This window comes from Acinonyx jubatus, chromosome A1, assembly GCF_027475565.1.
Source record: "Acinonyx jubatus isolate Ajub_Pintada_27869175 chromosome A1, VMU_Ajub_asm_v1.0, whole genome shotgun sequence".
Classification (NCBI taxonomy): domain Eukaryota; kingdom Metazoa; phylum Chordata; class Mammalia; order Carnivora; family Felidae; genus Acinonyx; species Acinonyx jubatus.
In genome coordinates this window covers 9,122,928-9,133,354 of record NC_069380.1, presented here as the reverse complement: position 1 = coordinate 9,133,354, position 10,427 = coordinate 9,122,928, and the positions used below count along the sequence as shown (strand labels likewise).

General features: G+C 49.8%; 1 long non-coding RNA gene across 1 annotated transcript; it reads right to left on the bottom strand.

Annotated features, from left to right (window-relative positions):
* Window positions 1–1,412: 1,412 nt before the first annotated feature.
* On the bottom strand, window positions 1,413–9,625 carry LOC106985566 (uncharacterized). Its single transcript, XR_001431932.3, has 3 exons — window positions 9,386–9,625; window positions 8,919–9,017; window positions 1,413–7,448 (listed from the first exon to the last, which is right to left on the bottom strand). It is a non-coding gene; the product is annotated as an uncharacterized LOC106985566 (long non-coding RNA).
* Between the last annotated feature and the right edge of the window lie 802 nt (window positions 9,626–10,427).

Below are 10,427 nucleotides of genomic sequence, written 5' to 3'. Positions count from 1 at the left end.
TTTCCTATCTCGTGAAGTTCAGTTGCTGAGGAACTCAGAAAATAATGCCTCTTTTTTTTTTTTTTTAATCCTAATGAGAGAAAGGCGGAGGAGGAAATGGCACATGGGATTTTTTTTTCCTCTCATTTAGGAAAAAAAAGAAAAGAAAAAGGCTTAAGGAGCGACAGGGTTATAGGAAAAGCTAAAAGATGTGCCCCTAGGAAAACTTCATTCTCCAGAGAGAACATTTAAATAGAACATCAAATTTTTCAAAGAGCTTCTCCGTCTATTTTTCTCATGAGAACCCCGGAAGGTGGCACAAGGGGGTACAGCCACCCCTGTCCTATTGCAGAGGGACTGGAGCAGAGAGGACCAGGAAAGGCTTGTCTAAGAGCCCAGAGGAAGGTGTTGTCTGTACTGCCTTCACTCAGTGCCATTACCCACTTGTCCCACTTTCCCTGAGGCCCCCGCAAAGGTTACCTCCGTAGGATCCAAGAGGGAGACCAAAAGTTCGTGCAGCAAAGACACTGTGTCATGCCTGCAAGTAGGGAAGCCACTTTTTTGAGGCTCCTTCTCCTTTAGAACCGAGGCAGCTCGTGACACACTGAATAATGCAGTGGGCGAAGCCTGACACCTGCCACTGTGAGTGACGACGCCGCGACTGAAGCCGTGCTGAGAGGTCTGAGCGATGCGATTAAAGGACGACGAAGAAATTGGCAAGACGAATAGGGGAAGTAGGTGACAGATGCCTAAGTGGCAGTTCAGGTTGCACACACCTGACTGACTTCACGGCAACACGTCGTCACCGTGTTCATTCATTCATCCGTTCGTTCATTCATTGCTTTTTCCCCCAGCACCAGCTGTGTGCCAGGTACTGTAGCTAGATGCCAGGGCAGCAAAGGGAATGGACACGGTCCTGCCCTCCGATTATGCCCACAGTATCCTGGAAGGAGAGTGGAGGCAGAAACCATGGGGGTTCGGGCTAGGTCTATCCTGGTGACACCCCAGCTCTCCCATTCTGAGTCCTCTCTCGGGGAGTTTGTGGATATTTTCATTTCTCGTCCCAAGCAATGTCATAATCACAGATCTATCTCGCTCGTAATTACTTTCTCCTACAATTTTAGTTGACCCTCAGATCCTTAAAGATGGATGCCTTCTTTCTGGAGACTTTGCCCATAGTATTTCCGTAATGACTAGAAATCACTGATGATTCCTGGGAATTTGGGTCTTCCTTTACAGGACTTAAACAAGGTCACAAGCCGGACATAAGGGGGACTGCCTGCCCGAGGTTAGTAGGATATAAAAAGCAACCTAACCAAAAGCATCTCCTCCACTGGCTTTCTATGTCATCTGAAGCTCCATCATCAGGTTCATTTTCGACAGTCACTATGGGAGCAATCCTATAATTTAAAAAAAAAAAATTAATGGAAATGAGAAAATAAAAAGGGAAAAAGAACATCCGAATCAGAATTCCACCACCTGAGCCAAGATCCTTATCCAATTATTTCCATGCCGTATGTAATTTTACATAGTTTCGGGTTCTCTTTTAAGGACTTTTGTGTTCTCCAATCAGGTGCTGAGTGGGAATCTCAGATTCGAATTTCCTCTCTGCTAATTATCAGCTGTGTGCCTTTAGGCAAGTGACTGAACCTCTCTGTGCTTCATCTGCCAAACGAGGGTAACAATAATACCTGCCTCATAGGGCCGGTGTGCGGATTAAATAAGGTAATACGGACAATGAGTGAATATGTACCTGGCACACAGTGAGCCCTCAAAAAATGTCAGCTCTTACGACAAGGGAAGGCGGGCTATCTGGGCAGGGTTGACGAATGAATGAAGCAACTCAACACACAGATTTCTGTCAATTACCTATGCAGTAGCCACTTCTCGCAAGCAGCCCCATGGCTGAGCATTGCTCTGAGGACCCGAGGCACTAGGTGAAGGCCAGGGGAAGGAAGGGTGTAGGGGGGGCGGGGCTGAGGTCTGGGACCGGGAGGTATGTCTCTGCAAGAAGCCTCCAAGCAGCAGGTGGGAGGGGGAGACCACGGGGGAAGAGGAACTAAAAGGAAGGGAGGATCGTGAAAGGGACCAGGGCGAGGGGACCGGTTCAGCCCACGAGACACCCGTCTGTCCACTGGCCCTCACAACTGGCTCCCGTTTAGGGGGATTTGGGAGGGTGGGGAAGGTCTGGGCACAGGCAGGATGAGACTGGGAAATATTCCCTGGCTGAGCTGGGCTGGGTAATCAAGGAGAAAAGGAATTCTGGGACCCCCCCTGGCAGATGTGCTTGCTGTGCTGAGAGAAATTCATAGAACGTGGAGAGCTGACTGTCTGCACGAAGGGCACACGTGGAACCCCCAAATATCGTCACGTGTGCCTTCAGGATGCCGGTGAGGAAGCAATCGAACTTGATCTTTTTGTTCTCTGCCTAAGAATAAAACGGTCAAAACAAAGCATGCCAGGACTGAGACATAAAAGAGAAATATGTATGTCACAAATTTTAAATTTCTGACACAAGGCATCGTTGTCAATTTCATACACGTAAGGAAGGCCTGGTAGGCAGACCTACCAGATGCCCCCCAGGAAAGCTCTCCACCCCCCAATGTGTCCCTCCATCTGTCCCTGTCCCTCCAGACAGCAAGGAGACGGAGAATTTCCCTGACACAGCCTAGTAGGCCTGTCTTGGGGCTTGAGGCTCCTCGAGAAGTAGCCTGGATCCAGGCTATTTCCTTATTGCTGTCAATTTTCAGATTGTCTCCTGAGCTGGTGACATGTGGTTAGGTAACAAAGGGTCATTGGTGAAATGCTTCAGGGTATGGTTGGAAAAGAGAAAGGGAGAGAAAGAAACACACTTTGGGATGGGGGTGAGGGGGCAGGTGGAGGGGGTTGGGCGGCTCTGACTTTTAGCCTCAGAAGAAAAAAGGGAAAAGAGAAACAATGTAGAGACTCTATAGCTCATCCAAAGCGAGCCAAATTGGATTCTAAATAACGGCACTTAAAGCAGTAAGAACTGTGTAATTCCAACAGCTCACAGCACAGAAGTAAAACTCTGTGACATTCGAAGCAGAAGATAATTGAGCCAGGAGGTGCCACACTGTCCATGCGGGCCTAGCGAGCTAATGTGGTAATGAAGGTAAGGGAGGCTTTTAGCTGCACTCAGAAAGCTAGAGGATGAAAATACTCTCTCCTCCCCAACCCCTCCGCGAAGGAAAAAGGTCAGAAGGAAAGAGGACACGAGATTGGCAAAATGCTGATAATTGTGGGAAACTGGGCGATGAGCATACGGTGGGGAGGAGGGCCATTATCCTACTCTTTCCAGTTCCTTGTCTGTTTGGAAATATCCCTGATAAAAGCTACACGTACATGTTTTATTTGAGAGATTTCGACCTTGTTAACTTGAGCACATCAGGGAAGGGCTAACTATTGGTTGGAGACCAATAATTAATCAGAAATGGACAGAAGGGGAGCAAAAATGTTAAGAAGGGGAGGGAATCACAGGGAGCAGGGAAGATTCTGGAGTAGATAGTTGGGGGGCTTTAAGGGCACGTGAGCAGGGGTGAAAGAAACCACTAGAAGGGCGCCAGCCAGAATCGTTCATTCTTTGAGCAAACATTTGCTAAGCACTTCTGTGGGAGGGATGCAGCAAGAGCCAAACAGACATTCTGGGGAGGGGCCTGGGGAGGAGGGAGGAACAGGACTCCCTGAACATTCCATTGCGCCTCTGGGCTGGGGCTGGGGGATCCCGGCTCCTTAATTCAGCCCCTACTGCTGCTTCTGGTCACTCCTCGATCCTTCTCTCCAGATGCTATCAGTGGACCAGGCAGTTATGACAACAGGAGTGGGGACCTAGTGCCAGCCACCAACATCATCTAGCTTCTACTGAGCTCTTCCTCTCTCTCTTCCTCTTTAAAGGTTCATTACACGGGCACCTGGGTGGCTTGGTCGGTTGAGTGGCCCACTCAGGTCGTGATCTCGCAGTTCATGAGTTCAAGCCCCAAGTGGGTCTGGCTGCTGTCAACACAGAGCCTGCTTTGGATCCTCTGCACCCCACCCCCCCCCCCCACCCCACTCTGCCCGGACCGTGCTTGTGCTCTCTCAAAAATAACTAACCGTTTAAAAAAAAAGAAAAGTCTATTACAGCTGACCCACTCAACCTGCCCTAAGAGAACTGGCCAAACCCAGTTCCTGGCCCAGGACTTCTGCCGTCACAAGCACAGTATTGGCAGGAAGCAGACTCAGCACGCGAGGTATACTGAATTCAGCACCAGTTGGAGAGCCGTGCACTTTCTGGCGGGAACATTTCACAGGGGCCAAGAAGCTGTGGAAGGAGTATCCAGGCCCTCCTCTCCACACCTTGACCTTCACCTGGCGAGTGCCCTCTTGCCGGGCTGGGGAGGCTGTGCGTACCTGGCCAGACGTCCGCAACCTCTCCCTGGGCCCGCCGCCCACCTGGCACAATAGCCGTCTACCAGAAGTCTCTCCAGACTTGGCCGTCCTTTTGTCCACCCTACCTGGGGCTTCTCTATTCAGGGAGGCTGTGCTAGAATGGGAACGTGACCAGCTCCCCAAACAGGCAGTTGTGAGAAGGCATCTGCTCCGAGTCGGCTCCTGCTGTGCAAAGGTCCAGCCGAAACGCTCAAATTAGAGCTTGTTAGCCAATTGTTGAAACGCGGCAGCGGGCCTCATTTGTAAGCACGATAATGAGAAATCCCAGTATGGAAAGCTCGGTTTTATTTTTAACACTTCAGAGCCGACACCTCCAAACACCTATACAATCAGCTGCGGGTCAGGAGACGGAGTAAACAGAGGCGCGGGGTGCGGGGGACGCACTCTCCGATTAAGTGGGAGAACAGGACGCATAGGGAACGTGGTCTGGGGACAAACGGCCCCGGGTGGGGAGAAGGGTCCGTTCCCACCGCTCTGGGTCTGACATGAATGAAGGAAGGCCACAACCTGTTGTGAGGTGTTGTGAAAAACACCAAGGGAGGCTCCCGCCCTCTTACCTTGAGCGGCACCTCTGAGTGACGGGACGCCCCCCGCGTCCTGTTCTGCCACCCCGCTCTTTTCCGAGCCACTGAGCTCAGCTCACGGTGTTCTGCCATATTTGATCTTGCTTCATTCCTGGCCAGGCCGGCTGTGACTGTGGGTGTGTGGGCTTCACGGCTGGACCCCGGGCCTGGCTGGCTCAGGCCTCACGCGTCACCCAGTCACCCAGAGCTGCCCCACCAAAGGCCTTTCTCTCCCCCCACCCCCCTCCCTCCCTCAGCCAGCCTGCCCTGCGCACTGGCAACTTCCTGCTGTGTCCTCTCCTGCCTCTGGGCCTCCTGCCTCTCCCAGGCAAACGCTGAAGAGACGGAGGCCAGGGAGGGGGAATGTGGCCAAAGTCTCCTGAGTCGGGAGCCCAAAAAGGACCACGGGCTGGGAAACGTGGCTTTGAAACCCACACCTCCGGGGGCACCCGGGAGGCTCAGTCAGTTAAGCGTCCAGCTCTTGATTTCAGCTCAGGTCGTGATCTCACGGCCATGATGGAGCCCCACATTGGGCTCTGCCCTGAGCGTGGAGTCTGCTTAAGATTCTCTCCCTCACTCTCTCTATCTCCTTTTGCCCCTCCCTTGGTCATTCTCTCCACCCCTTTCTCTCTCAAAACAGAAAACAAACTTAAAAAAAAATAAAGAAAACCCACACATCCATCTCAATAGAAACCCAGAAACGTAGTCTGTGCTGTGGCCAGCGGTCGCGTCACAGGGGTTTGTCGGGCACACGCGGGATCTACCGTCCCAGAAAGAGCAAACCATTATCAGTACGTTAGAACCTCAACACCAGTTGCTTTCTTTCATTCTATCATCAGTTTCTTCATGGCTTCGCGAAGGCAGCAATGGCAGAAAGCAACGCTAACCAGAACTGACTCTGGGTGTGGGATGTTCCACGGGGGGGACAGGATAGCTCTATGGCTAAAGGCAAAGGCTTTGTGTCTTCCCAAGATGACCGCATCAGTATGTCCCCCCTTCCACCAGTGACAATTGGCACTGTTTCACGGAGAGGCGGGATCTGTAGTCTCTCGCCTCAGACCTGGGCAGACACTGGCAAGCTCCTCAACCACAACAATATGGTGGACGTCATGGGTGTGACCTCCAAGGCTAGGCCTAAGAGGCAGCGCAGCTTCCATTCCAGATGCCTTGGGCGGCTCCATCCGGGGCATGCCAGCCTCCATCTCCTGAGGCTGCACAACAGCCCCGCAGAGAAGGCCTCCGTCCCACAGCGACCATCAGCTTCCCGGGCACGTGAGAGGGCCATCTTAGGAGCAGACTGGACACCCCTATCAAGTCTTCACATGACTGCGGCCCCGGCCAATTCATAACTGCAACCAGGCAAGGGGCCCCAACAGAAAACTGCCAGGCTGAGTCCTCCTCACATTCCTGATCAACAGAAGCAGAAGTTTTTGTTTTGTTTCGCTTTGTCTTTTGAGGGAGAGAGCGTGAGATGGAAAGCACGAGCAGCAGAGGGAGAGAGAACAATCTTAAGCAGGCCCCACGCCCAGCACAGAGCCTGATGCGGGGCTCGATCCCATGACCCTGATATCACAACCCGAGCTGGAATCAAGAGTCAGACGCTCGACCGACAGAGCCACGCAGGCGCTCCGAAACTATCTTTTTAAGCACCGTGTTTGGGGTAATTTGTTACATAGCATTAGATAACTCAAACACCATGGAAATATCCTCAATAGAAGGGTGCTACAACAAGATTTCTGTGGGAAGAACCAAGCAGGCTACTATTTATACGGTAGGTCGAATGCAGCAAGATTCGGGGCGGGACAACCAGTTATGGAAAATGGCCATAATGGCAATAATTATACCTCCTTCACAGAGATGTTGTAAATATTCTATGAGATACCAGATGTAAAGTGCCTTCCAGTGCCTGACTCAGAGTAGAGGCTCAGTAAGTAGCAATTATTACTGTTCTCACAAGGCAGGCTAGTCAAAAATATTACGAGAAGGCAGGGATGAGGGGACACAGGCCAGTGAGAGCCATTTTTTCAAGTGGATATATATATGCTTCTCTTCCATTTATATCCCCCATCCTTTGGACGCCATATCATTTAGAATTAAGTCTGGCCCAAAGAACAGAAAGCCCAAAATAATAGTGGCTTAAGTAAGACCTAAATGCTTAGGTCTCTCTGTTGGAAGCAATTCAGGACTGTCATCTCCGGGTCCAAAATGGCTACCGGGATCCAAAATGGCTACTGGAGTCCCATCGATTACCTCCGAATTCCAGTCCCTAGGATGAAGGGAAGGACAAAGGAGATCATACTCTCTCCACTTGAGAACACTTAGTAGAAGTTGCACACACCGCTTCTGCTTGCCTCCCATTGAACAGAACTAGGTCACACGGACACTATCTGCAAGGGAGGCCAGGAAATGTACGTAGTCCTTATACTGTGCTGCCATGTACACGGTCAAAAACTGTGGGTTCTGTTAAAAGAAGAGGAAGATAGACGTTGGGGAAACAGTACGCAGTCGGCCAAGGACGCCAAATAGCCTCTATAAGTCTGTATATCATACATAATGACTTAAAAAGCCATGTTTCCGGAGGCAACCGGGGTAGAGATTTCTACTACTCAGATTCTCTCTTTCTCATGTTTCTGAGATCTTTGGTCACTTTTTTCCATCCCAGCCACTGCTGTTCTGACCAATCTGCACGAGCCGTGACCAGCTTCTTGAGAGCTGGAGCATGCCTCCCATCTTAGACATGCACGAGCGATTTCATAGTGCCTCACGTCCAGCTTGGGGCTTCTCTACTGGGCTCTGTCCCGAGATACCTCGGGACCACATAGTGTCTACACGATGTGTGCCACCAGAAATCAGGGGGTGGTTACTGTCTGTGGTGCAAACCTTTGACCGGTGGGAGGTGGGAGGAGATGAGTAAACTCTCCATCTCTCCCTCCTATGGAAGTGCTGTCCCGAGATGCAGTCATTTGAATGGCACATCAAAAGATAGTCCTTCCAGATCGCATAACCCGTTGAGCTTGACCACAAGCAGGGGGCAGCTCAGTTAAGCACCGTCTTATTGGCTTTCCCTCTTTCCTGCCTCTTTCCCCCTGTTCTCTCACTCTTCTTTCCTGGGCATGGCACTCCCTGCTGGGATGATGGCACCCATGCTCTCTGCTTTCTAGGAAAACCAGATTAAGGATAAGCTAGTTTGCCAATGGCTCTCGCCTCTCCATCCAGACTCCTTCCCCTTCGCTTCCCCGTTTCCTCATGGCCAGCTGGGCCTCAGTGCATCTCTTAGGGATATATAAGAAACTATTACAGAACAAAAAGCCGTCTTCTGGAAGGTTCAAGTGAAGCCCTGCTTTGTCTAATGCTTCTCAATCTTTTCATCGCAGACACACTCAGCATCCCAAATTTAACAAGGTTTCTGGTTATAGCAGGTTAAAAGAAAAAGAAAAAAAAACTTTGAAAATTAAAACATGTTTGGGGTGCCTGGGTGGCTCAGTCGGTTAAGCGTCTGATTTCAGCTCAGGTCGTGATTTCATGGTTCATGAGTTTGAGCCCCACGTTGGTCTCTGTGCCGACAGCTCAGAGCCCGGAGCCTGCTTCAGATTCTGTGTCTCCTTCTCTCTCTGCCCCTCCCCTGCTCATGGTCTGTCTCTCTCTTTCAAAATAAATAAACATTAGCAAAAAAGTTGGGTTGGTTTTTTTTTTTTTAGTGCTTATCTCTAATCAGCTTCTTTCTGAAGAAAATCCAAGTGCAGAGCTCCTTTTTAATAGACTGAATTGAAATCATGAAGAAATATAGGAATAGAATCCAGACTGTTTTCCCAAAAACTTCATTCCAATTTCCCTGCCATGCCCCCCTCCCTCCCGTGAACTTGGGGTCTGTCCTTTGCTGAGGTCTTCATGCCCCCACCCCCGCCCCCGGTTGTGTCTGGGTTTCTTCACCTGTGAAACAGGGCTTATGGTAACAGCTTAGCTCTTTTCATCGGGAGCTAATCTTAATGCGACGTCAATTCTCGGGAAGGTAGACACTATCCTTGTTTCCTGAAGGGGAAAATCCACACACATTAAAAAACATCAGGCGCCGATTCCTTCCCTACATTTTCATTCATCAACCTACTTGTGATTTTAAAGCATTTGGGAGCCATCTGGCCAAAAGAAAATGAGTTTAATAACCAAATGGTGTTATTTTACAGGAATCACACTAAATGAGACCTTTTATTTTCTGAAGAGTAGTTGACTTAATGGGACTTGAGGGGCCAAATATTATTCTCCATGGTCCCCACAGAGGATCCCCCCCCCCCCCCCCACTGTTTGAGCAGCTGAAGTGGTAGTTAATCCAGATGTGTTTGGAAGTTCAGAATCCGATCCCGCAGTGACCAACCACACCTCTGGGACTTACAACAACTCACCATCGGTTCCATGTCGTAATCACTCCTTTCTTTTCTACAAAGGCACCACGGCATGTTGCCAAAAAAGTTTCAAGGGCTTAATGTCATTTCAAGACTTTTCAAAGTAAGTTCTTGAAACTCACTGGCAAAATTGAAACAACCCTGGGGGCTTGCAAATGTGGATCAGGGATCAGAGAACTCTGTTTCCGAAGAGTACGATCTTCCCCCTAAATCTTTCCTTATGTGTCTGATTTACACAACTCTGATGTCACAATAAAACTAAGTAAATAGGGGCGCCTGGGTAACTCAGTCAGTTAAGCATCTGACTTCAGCCCGGGTCATGATCTCGGGTCATGATCTTGCGGTTTGTGAGGTTGAGCCCCGCATCGGGCTCTCTGCTGTCAGCACAGAGCCCGCTTCAGATCAGATCTGTCCCCTTCCCACTGCTCCTTCCCTGCGCGCTCTCTCTCTCTCTCTCTAAAAAAAAAAAGAAAAGAAAAAGCCTAAGTAAATAAAACTTTTTCTCTCAAAATTTGTTTTCTTAAGTCAGAATAATCGAGTCTGATGCCATCTGCAGCCCTGTGACTTGGGGGTTCATCCTGTCCTTCCACTTAAACGGGCCAACTCAGCATTAATTTAACAAGCCATTTTCTTTGGCAATGCCCTTGCTGACACTTTTCGGATTTAAGCTGCAGGAAAATCTAAGGCAATTTTGACACCTTTGAAGAAAGCATTAACTTTATTTCTTCCTTCTCCCAGATCTAGGGAGCCCTGGAGAGTTCCTGAATTATTCCCATCGGCCGCAGCTTGCCATCTACTGACTATGTATCATTTGAAGCAAGCACAGTTATTCCAAGAAGTTATGAGCCAGCCCTAAGATAACTTTATCATGGCTTTTCGAGACATTCTCGATATGATGGTGACTTCCAGGTTAGAAACTTTTGCAGCCGACCCAATCACGCGCGGGCCGTCATGGCATATTCAGAACATGTGTTGTAAACAGCAAGTTACATCACAGCTGACAGCTGAGGGTGTGCCTCGCGGGACTCATCGGGCCTCGAGA